The 23,323-nt window shown below is 39.6% G+C and overlaps 1 pseudogene; it reads left to right on the top strand.

Moving 5' to 3' along the window:
• The first annotated feature begins 974 nt into the window (after positions 1-974).
• Positions 975-18,944, top strand: LOC114297613 (nuclear pore complex protein NUP43-like; annotated as a pseudogene).
• Positions 18,945-23,323: the final 4,379 nt, after the last annotated feature.

The raw sequence follows: 23,323 nt of genomic DNA, 5'->3' as shown, positions 1-23,323 counted from the left end.
TTAGTGATCTAAATTGTTTATTTTGTTTTTTTAAAAAAGTGTCAATCTAATAAATACAATTTTTATATTTTATCATATTTGTTTCCACAAAAAAAAAAAAAATAGATGGTCTATTTGAAAAAAACATGTTTCTTCAATTTTTAGAAAAAAATATTATAAAATAAAAATATTATAATTATTTGATCAATTTAATTTCCTTTTGAGTAAAATACACTAAAAACTTTACAAAATAAACAATTTAAATCAAAAAAATAAAATTATGAATTTCACAATTCTTTTAAATTTTCTTAAATTCATATTTAAATTTGAACATCATAACTCAAACTGAATTATCTAAGACCAAAACCTTCTATTAGACTATCTGTAACTTAGACTCAAATCTTTCATTAAATTTAAATTTGATGAAAATTTAGTGAAGATGGTGTTCCAACCATTTCACTACTTGTTTGAAAAGAAAAAGCCCCGGGCTTTTTGACTAAAATAGCCACAAAAAAATAAAATAGACTAAAAAGTCAATAAGACAAAATATCACCTCCAAACCATAATTATTTCATTTTTTCTCTCACAAAAGTAAAAAAAAAAAAAAAAAAAAAAATCAAAAAACCCATCCCAAACGAATCTTTTTAGGCTTAGACTAAAATAATCAAAAAAATCAATCCACGTTCCAAACGAACTCTTAAATTGGTATCAAATGGAAGGAGTTCTACTTTTTTTTTTTAATCAAATTATAGGAGCTTTTAACCTTTTATCAAATCTCATGGATGATTGTTGATGGATGACTGAATAAATGACCAGTCGATCAATCGATGGACGGTTGACCAGACAATCGGGTGAACGACGGATTAGAGAAATTTTGAAAAAAATTTATATTAAGCTGAACCACCGTCTGGACATCCTCTCGTCTACACATCCTCGCCGTATTCGACTCCGATTCCAACTCCTTCGTCATCGAAATACACTTTCTAACCCGATCAAACCCGTCAAACCTAACTCTCCAATCCTCGTGGTCCTCACCCTTAAGAATTTCCTCCCTCAAAGTCTCTCAAACCCTCCACAAATCCCTTATCACTGCTCCACCTTCTTCGGCTCGCTTCACGTCCTGTTCGCTGACTCGGTCAATGCGGCAATCGAATCCAAGGTTTCGGTGCCTGAGAAGACATTGCACGTTGGACCCATTTCGTGTATTGATGTGCAAGAAAATAGGTCTGAGTGTGTTAGTGTTGGGGAAGATGGGAGGGTGAATTTGGTGAGTGTTGGTAATTCGAATTTGAGTCATCGCCGATTTTTTGATAGCAATGGGTTGGTGTCGTATACAGTGGCGAAGTGGGCGTCGCCAATGGAGTTTGCCATGGGTTGATTGAGGTTTAGTCTTTAGTGGTGGGATCAGAGAAAGCCTGGAGGACCAGCTTCTCAGTTCAAGGGTAATTGGTATGCAAATACCAATTTCTTTTTTTCCATTTTGTACAATTATTGCATAGAAACTTGAATCTTTGTTTGGCATGCTATTGTTTAAAATTTGAACCTTGTGGGGGTGCTATTGTTTTTCCTTATATGGGAGAACTCATTTTAAACATTGTAGTTTCATCCAAAAATCTAGATAGAAATAGTGGCAAATAGGTAAGTGACTAGCTCATTTCTAACCTGGGATGCAAATTTGCAATCTTTCTCTTCAAGATGATTTCATGGAACTTGTTGATCTCCCTATTTGAATAATAAGAAAATTCTATCCAAAATAGGGATTCTAATTGGGTTAAGATGTGGAAAATGTTATTATATATATCAGTCATATGGGCAAGGTCTGGACTTGATCACGTTTGTTTACTGCCCATATTTGAGTTGAAACAATGACTCATCCAACGTCATAAGGGTACAATCTATCTGCAATAACACATGTATTACTGTATGTGGGTGTGTTTTGTGTACGTGATATAGAGTGAATGCTCCAAAGTATGGAGTGGGATTAGAAATATGCTTCAAAGTATCCTTTCCCAATCGTCTATAGTTTAAGTTTTTAAAAAAAATTTAGCCTACCACGTCCCAAACAAATGAAAGAAGAGTGACAAGATCCCTAATCCTTGTTCCCTTTTGGAAAGATTTAAAAAGAGACAGATGATTATTTATGTTGGTGCTCTTTTTTGCTTGTGATTCCTTGCAATTGCATGGTTCCCATTGATTAGTCTGGGTATTACTAGGCAGCTAGTTTTCAATTTTTCATTCATTAACATTTTAGTATATGGCCTACAATCCTTGTATGGAGCAATCTCTGTCGTGTTTCTAATTATTTTTCTCCTATTTATAAGTAAAACTAAATGGGTAAAAAATAGCATAAAATTAAGAAGGCAGAGGAGTCAAAACATGAGATAGGGTTGGGGAATCTTCCCATTTTTTGAAAAGTAGAGATAAATATTAAATTAAAAATTAGGAAGGAATGTCAATCCAAAATATATTTCAGTGACAGTCCTATGCAGATTGCATTGGTTGCTCTACTATTGTCTTTTATCTTTTACTAGTGAAAATTGCAATTTAGGCTGAATTTTCCAAGTCCTAGTTCAATTTGGCTTTGGATTATGGAGATGTCATAAATTTATCATGCCTATTAGTTGCCTACCCATACGAAAATGAACTACATCTTGGGGGGAAGATCCTTTCTAGTTCCAACACTTACTTGATACAACCATCATTCAACCATTGATCCAAATGCCACAATTCAATAGCTAGTCATTATCATTTGTGACATTTGGATAAAGTGTTAGATGATGGTTGTATGAAGAAAGTGTTGGAGGATTTGGATCCCATCTTGACACACCTTAAAGTTGTGTAGTTATGTACTTTTATCAATATGAGGTGGGTTTAAAGGTGTGTTCTAGATAATGGTTGGAAATGTTTAGAGCTTATGTTGTTGGCTTTAAAGGGTGATCACTTGAGCTTTAGGTTAGTTCAATCTGGCTGTAAGTGTAACTTGCCGGCAAGTAATATTTGAGAGTACGAAGAGTTCTGTGTGTCATGACCCGAACCTGCCCCTATAGGTTAGGATCATAACCGGCCAGTAATCGTTAGATTACCTACAGCCTCAGGTAGAATACAGATTTTTAAATAATCATACGGTGCCAAAAGCAGAAGTAGACTTAAAAATTTTGTTCAATGAGCTGTGCTTACATGATAAAGCGAAACATTTCATAAACAGTCCATAAAAACTCACACATAAAAACAGAGTTAATATCTTATACATCCAGGAACTCCAAGACATGCAGACAGCCAAACAAAACAAACTTATATACATGGATGATCCAACGCATTCACCGATAAAGCAAAAATGTAAACACATGAAAAAAAATAAAGTCTAGTGTGTAAGACGTGCGGGCTGACCCCACAACACTTGACTTCCTCTCATATCTTTCATTGAGGTTGGGTTAGGACATCCCTTTGCTCACCTACACACATATAAATGAGAGTGTCACGACCCCAAACCGCCCCTAGAAGGATGGTGCCGTGATGGCCAGTAATCCAAGATTACCGAAGGCCAACTTTCAAAATTCACACACAAACAGAGTATAAATATATGGGGCTCACAAGTACGGAAGCAATACATACAAATCTAATTGGTCCCTAAGAGCTGTACGTAAGTAAAATGAAATGGCATACATCTTCACGTGGGTTACAACTTAGTTATAGATGAAGTAAAGTACACATTACACCTTGATCAAAAGCCTTCTCAAGCCGACGTATGCAAAATACAAGTATTACAAGTCGAGAAGCATAATTTTCAAGATTTGCCGACATAACAAAAATCCAAACAAGCTCGCGAATCACATATAGGCGTCACCGCCTTCTTGCTCATCACCTACATATATATATATATATATATAGAGGGTGAGCTTGGATACTCAGTGAATGATATAAATAATAAGGGTTTGCATGAATAATAGCCGAAGTCTTTTCAAACGATACATATCAAAACTCTATATAACAAGGGATGGACCTCATCCATCTAACAAATCTTCAAACCTTCAAGGGATGCTTACTAGCATCAACATATTACAAATGATGACATTCTGGACAAACAAACCCACGCGGTAAACCGTCAGTGACAAAACAAGACAAAGCAAGGGAGATATCTCAAACAATGGTGTAGTTGCATTATAGTCCCATGGCACTAAGGACTTTCAAAACAAGATGTGCAGTTGCATTATAGTCCCCTGGCACTAAGGACTTCCAAAACAAGATGTGCTGTTGCATTATAGTCCCCTAGCACTAAGGACTTCCAAAACAAGATGTGCAGTTGCATTATAGTCCCCTAGTACTAAGGACTTCTCCAAAAACGTCATCAAAACAAGATAATACTTGATATACGAAATAGGGACAATCATTCATGCTTAACAAATACTTTTCGAAACAAAGCAAAGCAAAGCTCATCAAAATAACATAGCTTTATTAAAAATACCATTCACTTAGTTCTTCAACGTTGGGGTCAAGGCAAAAGTCCGAGTCCTACAAACACATGGCAAAGTCTATTGAACGTACTTTCAAACAAGATTCACATGCAAACGGATGATCTTGGCATTCATCAAAACTAAGTTAAATCAAAACAAAACACTGTTTTTCATCTCGGGGAAAATATGCTGGGCACCAACCAGGTCTTGGCCAAGGTCCCACACTTTTCTCGCCGAGGTGTGGTTCCGACGGCCACATTCAAAAGTGAAGTCGGGAAAATCTAGGTTTCCCTTTGAGGAACATGAAGAACATGAAGATGGGGAAGATGAAGAACATGCACGCTTAAATCATAACTTGTTATTACAAAATCTGAGATTTCATGCTATGAGTTCGAAAACATGGACCTGGGTACCCATACTTGAAAAATCTTGTGAAAACAAACACAAAAACATGGTTCTTGATGCAAACTTTCGGATCAAAACAAGACTTTCTTCAAGAACATAGGAACACTATTTTCTCTTACTAAAACCGACTTTAAATCAATGCAAGGCATGCAGAACAGGTTCGATCATGCAATGCAGCTGGACGATTAATAAGAACAACAAGAGTAGATTAAGATTCTAACCTCAAAACTTGAATCTAACGGTTCAAACTCCCACGGTCAAGCTTGGAGGTCTACTCTCTCACTTAAAAGCTTCTCCTTCTTCTTCCTAGAGTCTCTCTCTCTAGAAGACAAGATTTGATACTAAAATGATATGTTTTCTCGACAGTCACTGACTTAACCCTTTGCTGGGACACGTGGCATCGGCTGATTGGCTCTACTAAAAAAGGTGACTGACTGACAAGACAAGACCATGACAAAGTGTGTTCAACAAGCTAGACGGCAAGAGCACTCTGGCAAGTGATGATCTCGGCTAAGGGTAAAGCTTCGGCAAGTAGGGTGGCAACGACATCGGCCTGGAAGGACAACACTTGACTAAGCTGTGCCACACCTTGGCCTAGATATGCCATACCTCGGTCTAGGTCATACCATTCCAGGAACAAAATCACTCAGTGCAAGGATCAAGGATCTAGAACGCCTAGATAATAACATCTCGGCCTAGATGAGGCACATCTCGGCCTAGGTGACGCACACCTCGGCCTAGATGATGACATTTCGGCCAATATGCCAGGGTGAAGATGGAGGTCAACCGAAGTGGTTCCAAGATAGTTCTAAGTGTGGAAAGGTTCCAAGGTGTCTAGGCTTAAGATGACCTCGGCAACACACCAGGCAAGAACAAAGCATGCAAGCAACACTCAAGCAAAACAAGACAGGACTTGTAAATGTGCATAACAAAACAAGATCATACATAAATGTATGCAAGTATGACTAAGTTGACGTGAGGGTTGTTACATCCCACCCTCGTTAAAGAAGTTTGGTCCCCAAACTTGAGTTATCTTGTTCCAAAAACAATTCTGGATGTCGGACTTTCATTTCCTCTTCCATTTCCCATGTAGCATCCTCACCGTAATGCTCCTTCCATTTAACCTTCACCATTGGTATCAACTTACTTCTCAATTATCTCACCTGCCTATCGATAATCCGTATCGGCCTCTCTTCGTAGCCTAAATCCTCATTAACCACAATTCTAAAATAGTCGATCACATGCAGTGGATCTCGAATATACTTCCTCAACATCGAAATATGAAAAACGTCATGGACTTGGTTCATTTCTGGCAGCAAAGCAAGTCTGTAGGCAGCGAGGTTAACCTTCTCAAGAATTTCAAAAGGCCCAATGTAACGGGGTGCTAACTTACCCTTCTTCCCAAATCTTGTAACTCCTTTCATCGGCGAAATCTTTTGGAATACATGGTCCCCAACTTCAAATTCCAACTCTCTTCTTCTCTGGTCGGCATAACTCTTCTGTCGACTCTATGCGATTTTGATTCGTTGCTGAACGAGCTTAATCTTCTCGGTTGTTACTTGAATTAACTCGGGACCCAGCAGAGCTTTGTCTCCTACCTTGGTCCAACATATCGGCGACCTGCACTTTCTTCCATACAGTGCTTCATACGACGCCATGCCAATGCTAGCTTGATAACTGTTGTTGTAGGTAAATTCCACCAATGGAAAATGTACTCTCCGACTTCCTTGGAGGTCCAATACACATAGTCTAAGCATATCTTCAAGTGTCTGAATCGTCCTCTCTGTTTGCCCATCAGTCTGGGGGTGAAAAGCTGTGCTAAACCTCAACTCGGCTCCGAAAGCTCTTTGTAGGCTCTGCCAAAATCTGGAAACAAACTTCAGATCTCGGTCCGACACAATTGACATCGGCACTCCATGAAGTCTAACAATCTCATTCATATACAACAAGGCAAGTTCATCGGCGTTGAAGGTGGTCTTAACAGGCAAGAAGTGTGCTGACTTAGTTAGTCTATCTACGATAACCTAAATCGAATCCATACCCTTTTGTGTCTTCGGCAAACCAACCACAAAGTCCATGGAGATGTGTTCCCATTTCCACTTAGGAATCAGTAAAGGTTGAAGAAGTCTTGCTGGACTTTGATGTTCTGCTTTCACTTGTTGACAATACAGACACTGGGACACGAACTCGGCTATTTCTCCTTTCATATTCGGCCACCAAAACGTCTGCTTCACATCTTGATACATCTTGGTGTTCCCTGGGTGAATAGCAAACTTGGAATCATGAGCTTCCTGCAAAATTTTTCTTTTCAACTCTGGGATGTCGGCCACACACAATCTTCCTTCAAACTTGAGCACTTGATTTTCTATGGTGTACCCTGATCTCGGCTTTGTGATAATCTCATCGGCTACCTTCTTAAAGAATTCATCCTCCATCTGTCTTGTCCTTACTTCCTTAACAATAGTCGGCTCCACTGAGATCGTGGTTAGACATGCCAAATTTCCAACCATCTTTCTGCTCAAAGCGTCGGCTACGGTGTTAGCTTTACCTGGATGATATTGAATTTGCATATCGTAATCCTTCAACAACTCAAGCCATCTTCTCTGTCTCATATTCAATTCTTTCTGAGTGAACAAGTACTTTAAACTCTTATGATCTGTAAAAACTTGACAAGAAGCCCCATACAAGTAGTGGCGCCAAATCTTTAAGCAAACACTACGGCCGCTAGTTCTAAATCATGGGCGGGATAGTTCTTTTCATGTGGCTTCAATTGACGAGAGGCATATGCTATGACCTTACCCCCTTGCATTAATACACAACCCAGACCTTTATGCGAAGCATCACTATAAACATGAAACTCTTCATTACCTGATGGTAGTACAAGAACTGGTGCTGCGACTAACCTCGTCTTCAACTCCTGGAAGGCTGTTTCCCTGTCCTCAGTCCATTCGTAAGCCGCTCCCTTCTTAGTTAGTTGTGTCAACGGAATTGCAATCCTTGAGAAATCCTTCACAAACTTCCTATAATAACCCGCCAATCCCAGAAAACTACGAACCTCGGACACATTAGCCAGCCTCAGCCAATTCACAACGGCTTCAATTTTACTAGGATTGACCGAAATACCATCTTCATCAATCACATGACCCAAAAATGAAATAGTGGAAAGCCAAAACTCACACTTGTTAAACTTAGCATACAATTTCCGATCCCTCAAAGTCCGTAAGGTAAGTCTCAAATGATCCTCGTGTTCAGCTTTACTCTTAGAGTAGACCAATATATCATCGATGAAGACAACCACAAACTCATCTAGATATGGCTTAAAGACTCTGTTCATCAAATCCATAAATGCTGCAGGGGCATTGGTCACTCCAAAAGGCATTACTAAAAACTCGTAGTGGCCATACCTCGTTCGAAAAGCGGTCTTCTCAACATCCTCGGCTTTAACCTTAAGCTGATGGTAACCCGACCTAAGGTCAATTTTGGAAAAGACCCGTGCTCCTTGCAACTGATCAAACAAATCATCTATCCTCGGTAACGGGTACTTATTCTTAATGGTTACCTTATTTAGTTCCCGGTAATCAATACAAAGACGAAGTGTACCATCCTTCTTCTTAACAAACAAGACGGGTGCTCCCCAAGGTGAAGTGCACGGCCTAACGAAACCCTTATCTAGCAACTTTTACAGTTGGAGTTTCAATTCCTTAAGCTTGGCGGGGGCCATCCTATAGGGTGCTTTAGAGATAGGCTGGGTTCCCGACATGATGTCAACAGTAAACTCTACCTCTCTATCAACTAAGTGACCCGGCAAATCATTTGGAAAGACGTCGGGGAATTCATTAACAACGGGGACGTCGGCTAACTCAACACTTCCCTTCAGATTACTTAGTACACTACACAAATAACCTTGACACCCTTTTTGGATCAACCTATAGGCTTTCATGGATGACATTAAGTAAGGTGGGGATACTACTCCTTTACCCTGAAACGTGACCTCGGCTAGGTTTAGGGGTTTTAACGTGACACTTTTAGAAACATAATTTATGGATGCGCGATTCTCCACTAACCAATCCATCCCCAATATAACATCAAAATGAGTTATGTCCAATGGCATTAAATCAACTAACAATTCAATATTCCCAATCACAACAACACATGCTCGATAGATGGATGCAACATTCATAGATCTCCCAGATGGAGTAGATATAGATAACACATAATCAAGGGGTTCTAGCTTCCTATTAATCTTCTCGACAAACTTAGTAGAAACGAATGAATGCGTAAAACCCGAATCAATCAATATATATGCATTTCGAGAGCAAATTGGGAGTATACCTGAGACCACTGTCTCAGCATTCTGAGTGTCTCCCGGTACTAGTGCAAAAACTCTGCCTTGCCTCATCTGTCCTTTCCCAACGTTACCTTTCTATATGGAACTCGTGGTATCCTTATCTTTCTTACTATCATCAGCCCTTGTTTTAGTACTGTCCCTCACAAAATGGCCTATTTCACCGCATTCATAACAAGCTCCAGACGCCCGACGACAGACCCAGAAATGTGGCTTCCCACAACTTGAACATGCCGGCTTAGTACCACTTTCCTGCCTTGGGTAGCTTGAACTGCTAACATTCGCTTTCTTCTTGGTACCAAATTGTGCTCGGCGATTGTCATAATTCTGTCTCTTCCTCTGGCTCTCTCTTGAACTCTGGTATCTGTTCAAGTTAGCTTCAGCTAGAATGGCTTTGTCCAATACTCCGGCGTAAGTCGGCATGTTGAGCATGTTAACCCGGTCTTGTATCAGTCCACGAAGCCCACTTTCAAACTTCCTAGCCTTCATATATTCATTGTTGACCATGTGGGGTGCATACCTCGCCAACTCGGTAAAGGCACGGTCATATTCTGCTACTGTCCTATTGCCTTGTGTCAAAGTCTGAAATTCGGTAGTCTTGCGATCTCGAACACTTAGGGAAAAGTGCTTGGTGTAAAACAACTCCAAAAATCGGGTCTAGGTCAAGTCTGGATTGCCTTCTCGAACCATCATCCACCATCTGCGAGCGTCGTCATCTTGTGTAAAGGCTGCTAATGTCACCTTCTGGGTGTCGGTGCTGGGAAAGATCTCGAACAACTTTTCCATTTCCAAAACCCACGCTTCGGCTTTCATCGGCTCTATACCCCCTTGGAATCTCGGTGGCTTCATTTTTTTGAACTCTCCGATCAACGCTATTGTGCCATCCCCATATAAGGCTGGCTGTGGGAGCACTTGTGGTACTGGAGGAGGTGGAGGCGCAGGCGGAACTGCATTTCGGCCGTTTGTCTGCTCGGCCGGAGTCGAAGTAGCATTAGCGTACTGCTGTCTTGTCTGCCTTAACTCGCGGGCCAAACCTTCAACCAACCTTTCCAGTCTGTCTAATCTGTCCTCAGACTGATCTCGGCCAACTGGAGGTCTACCTCTCCTCATGATGCTATGAGTATGCAAAATGTGACTTTAAAACAAAATGAGCAAATAAACACATAGGCAAGTAACAATAAAGCATGTCGAGACAATGCACACCTTGTTCAAATAGCAAGCAATATGATGCAATCCTAAAATCATTCTAAGGGGAAATCCTATGCTCCTTAGGGCTCCAAGTGTGTAACTAACGTACTATAAGGAACTTGTGCTCTGATACCATTCTGTCACGACCCCAAACCGCCCCTAGAAGGATGGTGCCGTGATGGCCAGTAATCCAAGATTACCGAAGGCTAACTTTCAAAATTCACACACAAACAGAGTATAAATATATGGGGCTCACAAGTATGGAAGCAATACATACAAATCTAATTGGTCCCTAAGAGCTGTGCGTAAGTCAAATGAAATGGCATACATCTTCACGTGGGTTACAACTTAGTTACAAATGAAGTAAAGTACACATTACACCTTGATCAAAAGGCTTCTCAAGCCGACGTATGCAAAATACAAGTATTACAAGTCGAGAAGCATAATTTTCAAGATTTGCCGACATAACAAAAAATAAAACATGCTCGCGAATCACATCTAGGCGTCACCGCCTTCTTGCTCATCACCTACATATATATATATATATATAGAGGGTGAGCTTGGATACTCAGTGAATGATATAAATAATAAAGGGTTTGCATGAATAATAGCCGAAGTCTTTTCAAACGATACATATCAAAACTCTATATAACAAGGGATGGACCTCGTCCATCTAACAAATCTTCAAACCTTCAAGGGATGCTTACTAGCATCAACATATTACAAATGATGACATTCCGGACAAACAAACCCACGCGGTAAACCGTCAGTGGCAAAACAAGACAAAGCAAGGGAGATATCTCAAACAATGGTGCAGTTACATTATAGTCCCCTAGCACTAAGGACTTTCAAAACAAGATGTGCAGTTGCATTATAGTCCCCTGGCACTAAGGACTTCCAAAACAAGATGTGCTGTTGCATTATAGTCCCCTAGCACTAAGGACTTCCAAAACAAGATGTGCAGTTGGATTATAGTCCCCTAGCACTAAGGACTTCTCAAAAAATGTCATCAAAACAAGATAATACTTGATATACGAAGTAGGGACAATCATTCATGCTTAACAAATACTTTTCGAAACAAAGCAAAGCAAAGCTCATCAAAACATTGATAACATAGCTTTATTAAAAATACCATTCACTTAGTTCTTCAACGTTGGGGTCAAGGCAAAAGTCCGAGTCCTACAAACACATGGCAAAGTCTATTAAACGTACTTTCAAACAAGATTCACATGCAAACGGATGATCTCGGCATTAATCAAAACTAAGTTAAATCAAAACAAAACACTGTTTTTTATCTCGGGGAAAATATGCTGGGCACCAACCAGGTCTTGGCCGAGGTCCCACACTTTTCTCGCCGAGGTGTGGTTCCGACGGCCACATTCAAAAGTGAAGTCGGGAAAATCTGGGTTTCCCTTTGAGGAACATGAAGAACATGAAGATGGGGAAGATGAAGAACATGCACGCTTAAATCATAACTTGTTATTACAAAATCTGAGATTTCATGCTATGAGTTCGAAAACATGGACCTGGGTACCCATACTTGAAAAATCTTGTGAAAACAAACACAAAAACATGGTTCTTGATGCAAACTTTCGGATCAAAACAAGACTTTCTTCAAGAACATAGGAACACTATTTTCTCTTACTAAAACCGACTTTAAATCAATGCAAGGCATGCAGAACAGGTTCGATCATGCAATGCAGCTGGACGATTAATAAGAACAACAAGAGTAGATTAAGATTCTAACCTCAAAACTTGAATCTAACGGTTCAAACTCCCACAGTCAAGCTTGGAGGTCCACTCTCTCGCTCAAAAGCTTCTCCTTCTTCTTCCTAGAGTCTCTCTCTCTAGAAGACAAGATTTGATACTAAAATGATATGTTTTCTTGACAGTCACTGACTTAACCCTCTGCTGGGACACGTGGCATCGGCTGATTGGTTCTACTAAAAAAGGTGACTGACTGACAAGACAAGACCATGACAAAGTGTGTTCAACAAGCTAGACGGCAAAAGCACTCCGGCAAGTGATGATCTCGGCTAAGGGTAAAGCTTCGGCAAGTAGGGTGGCAACAACATCGGCCTGGAAGGACAACACTTGACTAAGCTGTGCCACACCTTGGCCTAGATATGCCATACCTCGGTCTAGGTCATACCATTCCAGGAACAAAATCACTCAGTGCAAGGATCAAGGATCTAGAACGCCTAGATAATAACATCTCGGCCTAGATGATGCACATCTCGGCCTAGATGACGCACACCTCGGCCTAGATGTTGACATCTCGGCCAATATGCCAGGGTGAAGATGGAGGTCAACCGAAGTGGTTCCAAGATAGTTCTAAGTGTGGAAAGGTTCCAAGGTGTCTAGGCTTAAGATGACCTCTACAACACACCAGGCAAGAACAAAGCATGCAAGCAACACTCAAGCAAAACAAGACAAGACTTGCAAATGCGCATAACAAAACAAGATCATACATAAATGTATGCAAGTATGACTAAGTTGACGTGAGGGTTGTTACAAAGCGATAGCCCAGTGAATAATATCAAAATAAAGAAGTTACATGAATGAAATTCGTAACCGACATATCTAACGACCTTAGGCCTATTCACGTTTTTATCGAATATATCAAACGGCCTCAGGCCCAATTTGCTCTTATCAAACGGCCTTAGGCCCAATTTGTTTGGTTCAAACGGCTTTTGGTTCAATCATTCATGTTAGACGGCCTTTGGCCCAATCACTTATGTCAAACTATCATTCATGTCAGATGGCCTTTGGCCCAATCGTTCATGTCAGACGGCCTTTGGCCCAATCATTCATGTCAGACGGCCTTTGGCCCAATCATTCATGTCAAACTATCATTCATGTCAGACGGCCTTTGGTCCAGTCTTTCATGTCAAACGGCCTTTGGCCCAATTGTTCATGTCAGACAGCCTTTGGCCTAATCATTCATGTCAAACTATCATTCATGTCAGACGGCTTTGGCCCAGTCATTCATGTCAAACGGCCTTTGGCCCAATCGTTCATGCAGACGGCCTTTGACCCAATCATTCATGTCAGATAGATTTATGTGTGTTTCATACTCATGATCATGATCGTATTTGTATTCACTTAGTCTTAAGCAAAACACTGATATTTAAAATACTCATTCTTAATTCAAACATACAAATCCATAAGGCATGTACAGAAGTAACGTTTAAGAAAACAACATACTTGAACATATCTCTACTAAGATATTACTCACAGTATTCTGCCGGTGGATTCGTCTTTATGCTTAACCCTACACAATTCATAACACATATTGGGTCACAAACAATTCAATCCGCTCTTTATTCTATTTATTTCTCTTAGGCTTCTTTCTTTACCCTTTAGGTCATTTACAAAGCTCAACGTATTCCTAAGAGTGCTTAGAAATGAAAGAGAACGGAAAACAAAACACAAAACCATTTTTCATAATTTCAGGAACAGGGCACTCCGCTTGAGTGCGGATTTGGCCGCTCGAGCGGACCCCTTTGGTCTGCAAAAGTACTGGTTACTACATTTCTACGCTCGAGCGTGACTCTTTCCGCTCGGGCGGACATTAATGTCTGCAAAAGTTTTGGAAGCCAACATTTCACGCTCAAGCGGCACTTTCCCCGCTCGAGCGGACATGCTGAATTCTGAAATTTTCCAGAATTGCATTTGAAGCTCAAACTTAGCATTCAAAGGGTCTAAAACTCATGTTCTTGATACAAAATTATGGAAATCTTTATACAATATGAGGCCATAAGAAAATTGAGTCTAATTTGTCCAAAATCACAATTGAATTCCCAAATTATTTCACATTTTTCTTGACAGCCCATACCAAATTTATATCTTTAAAACTCATGCAAATTAATTTCCATGTCACTTTGAATTTCCATATCACTTTAAATTTCACATGCAAATTAATTTCCATATCACTTTGAATTTCATATACATGTGAGATATAGGCTTGATTTTCAACTTAAATAACACAATTGATGCTCATCTTCATCAAACATGATCAATTTTAAATCAATTATGTCAAAACTCTTTTAATTTACAAATTAAGTTCTTTGTTCATAAATTCATAATTTTCCAAAGCTTAGTTCTTATTTCATCAAAACATGAAATCAATTCCAAGAAATCTATGATGCATGTAAATTAACAATATCCATAATAAAGGTTCAATCGCTAATTTTTAACATAATTTTCAAACACTTCCAAAATCCAATTAAATTTGTATATATATAATTCATCTCTCAATTTGATGATTCTACTTTCAATTTGGGCAAAATCATTAATTATCATCATGAATCAACTTAGGGTTTTCAAGAAAAATCAAGACTTTCAAGAAAAATTAAGACTTCTCACACCACTTCTTTTTATTCCAATTTCCCCATTGATTATACATCCAAGGTTTATAATCCATAATCTTAACCCAACAATTGAATCCCAACACTTCAAACCCTAAACCTCCAATTTCCATGATATAACACTATATGCTCAAAAAATGTAGATTTTGCATTTATATGATCAAAATAACACAAATCCATCCATTAATGCAAGTATTGAAGAAAAACTAGGGCCCCTACCTCAAGAATCAAGCAAAAGAGCAAAGCTCCAAGAAGAATCCTTCGCCAATCTGAAATCCAATCGCTTGAAAAGTGAGATCTTCAAGCCTTCTTCACTTCTTGGTGAGAGATCTTGGCCAAAACTTAGAGGAATGGAAGATATTTGGGGTCAAAAACCTAGGGTTTTTGGATCTAGGGTGAGAGGAAGGAGGAAGGAAATGGAAAATGCAAAGAATGATCTAGAAATGTGCCTTTAAACTTGCTGAATTCGTGCAGTCCGCTCGAGCGTCTCTTTTCCCGCTCGAGCGTATCTGCTTCTAGCACAAATTCCAAAACTTCAAACTGGCATAACTCTCTCATTCGATCTCCTTTCTAGATCGATCTTGTGTCCAAATTGAAGCCCTGAAAATAAACTTTCCAATGGTTCTAGCCTCACATCCAAATTCAAAGTGTGAAAAAAAGAAAAGGGCAAAAGAGTGACGACTGTTCATAGGAAAAATTATCCAAATTAAATTCTGGGTTCACTCCTACTTTACCATTATGTTACCACTTTGATCAATGTCCCAAAATTAAACAAGGAGGTTCCAAATATTAAATTGAACTTATTATCATCATCAATTTTTGTTTTGTAAATCACTAAGGCCCTCAATTTCAAATCAAAACCAAAATCCTTGTTAATAAATTTCATATTCAAATTGGATACCTCAAAAATAGATTTAATTCATAATAATCATAATTTCTCAAACCTTATAATATAATTAGCTTAATTAGCTCCCAAATGGGTCCGTAATTGAAATTAAATTGATTCAAGTTCTTAATTTCGCTTCCTTAAGCTATTTGGACCCTTAAAATAAATCTTCAATAGAATCATATACGAATCAGATTCCACAATTCTCACAAATCCCAAATTAAATTAGGATAACGACTAATTAAAATCTCAAATCTCCTTAATTAACCAAATATAAAATATTATACGTGACGGGGTCATCACACTGTGACTTTATATACTTGGAGGTTTTAGCTAATTTAGCAGTTGTCACCCCTATTGATCTTGTTTTCATGTCTGGTAGAGTTTTGGAGGCCAGTACCTGAGGTTAAAGCCTCTAATTAGAGCATTTTAGTGAGATTTTTGTTCATCCCCCTTTTTGAACATAGTTCTTTATAAGAATTATTTGTTCTCCACTCCAGTTCTTTATTTATTTATTTCTATTTCATTTCAGACTTTTTTTTTCTTTTTTTTTGGGAGCCATAATATTATTCATTTGAACTGAAAATCAGTTGTTTTTTTGTGTTCTAATGTGTTAAGGGGACCTATTTCCCATATGTTCTAAGAAAATTTGCTTCTTATCAAATAAAGGTACGATTTTGGGAAAATAAACAAAAGAGAACAGATGGATGGTGATATGCTTCACATGCAAGGATCATGTGGAGTTCATAATTTGTTGATAATTTGAACATACCAATGTAGGAATTTCTTGAAGCTTAATATGTTCTTAAGTGGTATTAGTCATTTTCTTAGATGAGTTTCTATTATGCTTCTAAATTCAGTGTTTCTTTTTGTTCTGTTTGCACTATCTTCACTACATATTTTGACAGTTGGGTTCAACTTTGTCCATCTGAGTAGAAGCAGTTTTTTTTTTTTCATGGTTTGTTTTTGTTGTGATGAGATGTGATTCTTCATATTAATAATGTTACAGGGCTCATGGAACTACTTCTGGGGTTGTGCACTTCATTGATATTCATCCATGAAGAAAACACACTTGTATTGTAAGATGCTGGTTTTTCATTTTTCATTCCTCTCATAAAAATATGTAGATTTGATGCACTAAGCTTAACTCATGGGCATAATGTAGTGTCCATCAGCATTAGAAAGTAAATGCTGAGGCATTTGGACAGGGGTATACAAACTATTGGGTTTTGTTTTAGCTGTCCCCATTGTTCTCTCTCTCTCTCTCTCTCTCTCTCTCTCTCTCCACCTAATATTTTTTTTAGGGGGGAAGGAGGGCAAAATTACAGTATAGTTAGAATATCCAGTGGCTGATGATATTTATGCTTTGTCTGTAGTTTTCTTAGTTACTAAAAGGTTCAGTGATGACTTGGTAAAGATAATAAAGATGATGATTTGGAATATAAACTAAAGCCTACTGTTGTTTGTGTTAGAAACAGATCTTATCAAAATGTATCATATTGTGGTATTATAAGGGGTTTGGACAACTATATAATTATATGGTTTATTTGATTGCCACACTATAACAAAGTTGGCTGTTGTATTGCTGCTGCAGATGCATGCTGATATTTTGTCCTTGAGTTAACTGATTAGGTTTTTATGAGATAACTAGGATCTCTAATTGTCTGCTGATTAAGTAGCCGAGATAGCTCTGGTTGTGTTTAGTTGCTCGTTGATGTTCATCTTGATGATCATTGAGATTTATGTATTGGCGTAAATACTACCAACTTTGACTGGAATTGTTTCTATGGCATATATTTTTGTGTCCAAGGGTTTAGAATGATTTGCTTTCTTAAACTTAGCTTGTCAAAGTCTATGAACTTTTATTTCTCAACTATTGCTTCTTTTTTTTTTTCCTTTTAATATTAAATAGAGCAGACAAGAATTATGCTTATGAACATTCATTTAAGATGATGCCTCTAAGGAGAACCCTTTTTTTGTTGTTCAAAAAAAAAAAAAAAGTTTACATGCTTAAATTTCATACTGGGTGATGATTCAAAGGATTTTGTGATCACATTGAAATTCTTCCACGTTTAATTATTTGATTACATGGTTATTTGGAAACCGAATAAGTTGTCTTTCTATGTTATGACTTAAGAAAATTTTTGAGATTGCTGGTTTACATGAAGGCAGGAGACTCTTCTGGTACTGTATTTGCATAGGATCTTCGGTGGCAACAGTAGCCAATAGTGCTTTCTAGGTTTGCAGCAGGTGACTTTCAGTCCCATTCATTATCTGAGAGTGAAATTCAAGAGGTACAGTATGACAGCTATTCTTCAAAAATTGGTAACATGTCAACATCGCGGGTGTTACCTGTTATGATCTGCTCAAAAGTTGGAATCCTTGCTGTTGTTGAACAAGGTATGAAGTTTGTTGCCATATTTGGCTTTTTCCATTTGAGTGCTCTAGTGGAAAGGCTTAAGGTCATCTTATTTGCTAAGTGTTTTTTTTTTTTTTTTTTTTTTTTTTTTTTTTTTTTTTTTTTTTTGAACGGCAAAAGAAATCTTTATTGATGAAACATACAAAGTATGGAAAAATACATCAATAAAGAGGAGCTTGGAGCTAACACAAGCTCCAAGCTCCAGTTGGTGAGAACCCAACTGGCAAGAAAAGCAAAAGAAATAGAGCAAGAATAAGCAAGAAGAGTGCATGAACACTAGCAACTAGAAAACACCCAGAAGAGTGTAGACCTTCACACTTTCCAGCAGACAAAACAGAGCAAGAAACAAAGCAGTCCCAACTCAGATCATTGTTTCCATGCCATGAACGCTAGCAACCAGAAAACACCCAGAAGAGTGTAGACCGTCACACTTTCCAGCAAACAAAACACCAGAACGACCAGAACCAGTGCACATACATCAAACCCTCGCAATTGGCAACAGATCAGATTACCTCGTGAATCAAGGCAGTGCCTCACACCTCAACAGATCAGATTCCCATGCTATGAACATTATCAACCAAAAAATCCCTCATGAACGAAGGCAATGCCTTACACCAGAAATATTGAAAAAAAGGTCATTAATGGAGAACAGAAAATCTTTAGTAGAGGACTTTAACCAGATAGCAAGCCTGATGATAATGAGATCATGCAACACCTGAATGTTTAGTTGGGAGGCTTGAAAAAGGCATTCATTTCTGATATTCCAGATGGACCAGAGAGTGACCAATGGTATGGCACGCCAGATTCTCCTCTTCTTTTTCTTGTAGATGAGCCCTGCCCACCACTGCAGCAGATCCTCAATAGAACCAGGGACCACCAAAAGGATTCCCCACCATTGTAACAGCCCAGTCCAAGTATAGCGATCTCGGGTTTTACCCCTTGTTGTACAGTGATCCGGACTTGTATCCGTGGATGTTAGCTGTTGTTCATATCTTGTTTACGTCCTTTCATACTTTGTATTTGAGTTATAGGATGTGATGGGTAGGTCTGTTACAGGTTGGTTGTGTTTGGGAACAAAAGGTTGCTGCCCAGAATTTTGGTCTTTCACTCGAGCTAGGGTTTCTTCGCTTGAGCAAGAGTTGGGTTTTGTGTCTGGTGGTTCGAGCCAGAGTTCCTTCGCTCAAGCAAGCGTCTGCGTCTGGTTCTGGACTTGAGAGCTATGTTTCTTGGCTCGAGCGAGATTTTCTTCGCTCGAGCGAGCGAGGTGTATGTTTTCGAGTTCTTCGCTCGAGCGAGCATTCTGTCACTCGAGTGAGCTTCTGGGTTGCAGACCTGAAGCTTCGAGTTTTTGGCTGGAGCGAAACTTTCTTCGTTCGAGCGAGGGTTTCCTGTGTCTGGTCGCTCGAGTGAGCCTGTCGTATATCAACAGACAGTAGCGGGGAAAACATCACTTTTTCATCTTCTTTCTTTTTGCAAACCCTAGATCTGACTCTCTCTCTCTCTCTCTCTCTCTATACTTGTCTTCTCTCTAAGGTTTGATCTATCTAGAGTGAGTTTCTACCGTTAGTCCTTTGTTAAAAAGATAGAGTGGGTTGAGGGCTTCGTTTTAATTTGAAAAACTTGAGATTTGGAGCACGTTGGTTTTTGATCTTCATCTCTGTTTGAGCTCAAACTTCGAGGTAGGGATATCCTACTTCTCCTTATGAGCTTTGTCTTTGAATTTTAGCATTTTGATATGTTGGAGGTTGTTTGGTAATTTTGAGAAAGTGTGGGTCTTTGTGTAATTTCACAAAAGATGGGGGTTTTATTTATAATAAAACTATATGCATGTTTAGCACAGAGAAATGAAATAAATGATGGGATTAAAGGGTGTAGTTGGATCATTTATCACACACCTAGTTGAAATGTTGATAATATCTCCATTTGGTGCATTTATTTTCTGTTTAGAAATAATTGCTTTGGGCTATCGGTGGAGGATAGTCTTGATTGTTGTAGACAATGCATGATGATTAGGCAAACTAAAACTAATCAATTGAGTATGCTACCGAATATAGCGGTTGGAATAATACATTAATTTTATGTATTGACTGGTTGTGTATATGATCTGTATTTATATACATTGTGTTGTGTGGGAGGAAATAGGGGATGTACTCCACGGTTTAGGGAAAGATAGGGGATGGACCTCTAAACCGGATTTTGTGTGACATTGATACAGCACTACAATGTGTATCCAGTGTTGATTATGGAAGTATTTGAATTGATTTGATATAGCACTAAAATGTATATCGTTATCAATTGTGAAGTATGGAAGTGTTTCTATGTTATATCGATACGACACCAAAATGTGTATCGTTCGTAAAGTATGGAAGTGGTTTATGTGTCATTGATACAACATCAAAATGTGTATCCATCATGAATTTCGAAAGTGTTTTAAAGATGAGTCTCAATCTCATTAAGCTGTTTGGCCAGGTCCTGAGCCTTGTTTTCAAACTCAAAGTTGAAAAAGAAATGGGAAATGAAACGTAACATGGACTTGAATGTCATAAAACTGTAATGTGATAAGTGGGAACATAAGTATGAAACATCTATCAAATGATGTTATTTTAGTCATTGTTCATAGTTGGTTTAGTATATTTCTACTGGGCTGTGGTTCACCCCATATGGGACACCATTTTCAGGTACAGGTAGCATGCCACCTCCAAGGACATAACTTGAGTGACTAGTGGCAGACAGACCTTTTGTTGAGTTGACTTTCTTTTGATGTATTACATGTAAATTCAAGCCAAGGGCTAAATGTGTATATGAGTTAGCACTCACTTCTTGTAACCAAGTGTTGGCTTGGAAAGTTGTAAGCCCATAGGGCGTTTACTTTTGTTGTCAACATGTAATACTTTTTTGTAATGAATTACTCTGTTGAATAAAAGGCATCACCAGAAACTCATAATGGCCATACCTTGTACAGAATGCCGTTTTCGGGATATCCTCCTACCTGACCCTCAACTGATGGTAATCCGATCTCAAGTCTATCTTAGAGAAACAACAGGATCCTTTCAATTGATCAAACATATCATCTATGGGTACTTGTTTTTAACCGTAACCCGGTTCAATTTTCGATAACCAATGCAGAGTCTCAAAGCCTCATCTTTCTTTTTAGCAAAGAGGGTCGGTGCTCTCCAAGGCGAAGTACTAGGGCAGATAAAACCCTTATCTAACAGTTCCTGGAGTTGAACCTTCAGTTCACTCAGCTCAGCTGGGGCAAAACGATATAGTGCCATGGAAATCTGTGCCGTGCCAAACACTAAGTCAATAGAGAATTCAATCTCTCGATGGGGTGGTAAACTAACAAGATCCTCGAGAAAGACTTCTGAGTACTCACAAACCACTCTTGGCAACTCAGCCCGGGTCTCATTACACTCGCTACTCATAAAGCTAGCGAGAAGACAACTAAGCTCACTACGCCCTCGCGGATCATACACCGGTGGTAAGACTCTACCAACCCGACCTCCCAAGAAATCAAAACAATTGCCGCTCAAGGTACATACAGTAACCCTCTGTCGGTAGCAATCTATAACAGCCCGATATGACGATAACCAGTCCATACCCAAAATCACATCAAACCCAGACATATCCATCAATACAAAAGAGAATGGAAGCCGATGATCGGCAACCTCTATATCACAGCCCTGACACCCCTGTTTCAAAATCAGCTCACCCCCAATGGGTGATACAATACAAATAGGAGATGCTAACTGCGCCAACTCCAATCCCAAAACAAATGCAAATGCAGAAAATATAAAGGAATGGGATGCACCCGTATCAATCAACACATTAGCAACTGAATTGCAAAACAAAAAGGTACCTCTGACTACTGATGGAGCCGACACAAGATCCTACGCTATAACAGCATACATGCGCCCTGAAGGTCTCTGATCTACCTGCTCACCCCTCGGAGCATAAGACTGCTGCATAGACTGAGCCGAAGAGGCTCCTTGATTGGCCCTCGAGACCTGAACTCACTGCGATGACTGGTGACTCTATGTCTGCCTTGAACCAGACGCACCAGGCATGCCACCCAACTGTGGGCAAAATCTCTTTAGGTGCCCCGCCTGCCCACACTGATAACAAGTGAGCGGCTGGCCTCTACCCTGACTTTGGCCCTGAGAACGAGCCGAAGACGATGCTGCACGCTGCCCTCCTCCCCTCAGTGGGCAAGCTGGAGACTTGTGGCCCAATAGGCCCCATTTGAAACAAGTAATGTCTCCATGTCTGCCTCTCCTAGAACCCGCACTCGGTACTGGAAAGGTAGATCTCGAATGCACTTCCTAGGACTACTGAGGGTTAGAACCCCTCTGCCTCTTACCGTCCCCCTGGTTATCCTGTCTCCTCCTGGAGCCCCTCATCATCTCTTCCTCTGCATGCATAATAGTCTCTAGATGGGCTGCAGCCTCCACAAGGCATCCATAATCTCTAATCATGGACCCGGCAACTTTGAACATGAGTCTGATCGTCAACTTCTTCTTGAACTCCAGACAACGACGTTCCTCAGTCACCACTAGCTCAGGTGCAAAACTAGATAGGCTAGTAAAGGTGGCCTCGAACTCTGCCACTGGTGTATTCAGCTGCTTAAGCTGACAAAACTGATCCCTCAACTTTTTCCTGACAGTGGGAGGCAAAAACTTCTCTTGGAATGCATCAACAAAAGCCTCCCAAGTTCCCCTAACGCGCCCTCGCACATACTTCGACCACTGACCCACGTCTCCCTTCAGCTGGAAGGACGCCTAGGTCACTCGCAAGCCCTCGTCTTCGATGCCAAGCATCTCAAACGTCTTCGTCATCTGCTCTAGCCACTAATCAACTTTCAGTGGCTCCTTAGGGTCACCCAAAAACTCATCCGGATTCGACCGGAAGAACTTCTTCTTCAGAAAAGACGGCCTCGCTTTGGCTATATGGGCCCGGACTTGATTCTCAGCCCTGAGAATGTCCATGGATTCCCTCAACACTCTGGCCTTTTCATGGGTTAAGGCACCCATGCCCTGCTAACCAACCGGTTCGGCCACATTGGCCTGACCCACACCTTCCTTCTGCGCCAAAATCTCATCCGGTATAGACATCTCCTGCCTCCTAGGCCTATCACGCCTATCACGCCTACCACCACGACCTCGTCCTAACATCCTAATAAAGGTAACAAAAGGATTAGCACATTCACAATTGTGCCGAAGCTATTTCACTCACGGCCTAATACATTGGACAATTGTAATTCACTCCACTTAAGCAAATAAT

The sequence above is a fragment of the Camellia sinensis genome, unplaced genomic scaffold (genome assembly GCF_055761805.1).
Source record: "Camellia sinensis isolate YWXY unplaced genomic scaffold, ASM5576180v1 Unanchor10, whole genome shotgun sequence".
NCBI classification, from domain to species: domain Eukaryota; kingdom Viridiplantae; phylum Streptophyta; class Magnoliopsida; order Ericales; family Theaceae; genus Camellia; species Camellia sinensis.
This window is presented reverse-complemented; position numbering and strand designations above follow the sequence as displayed.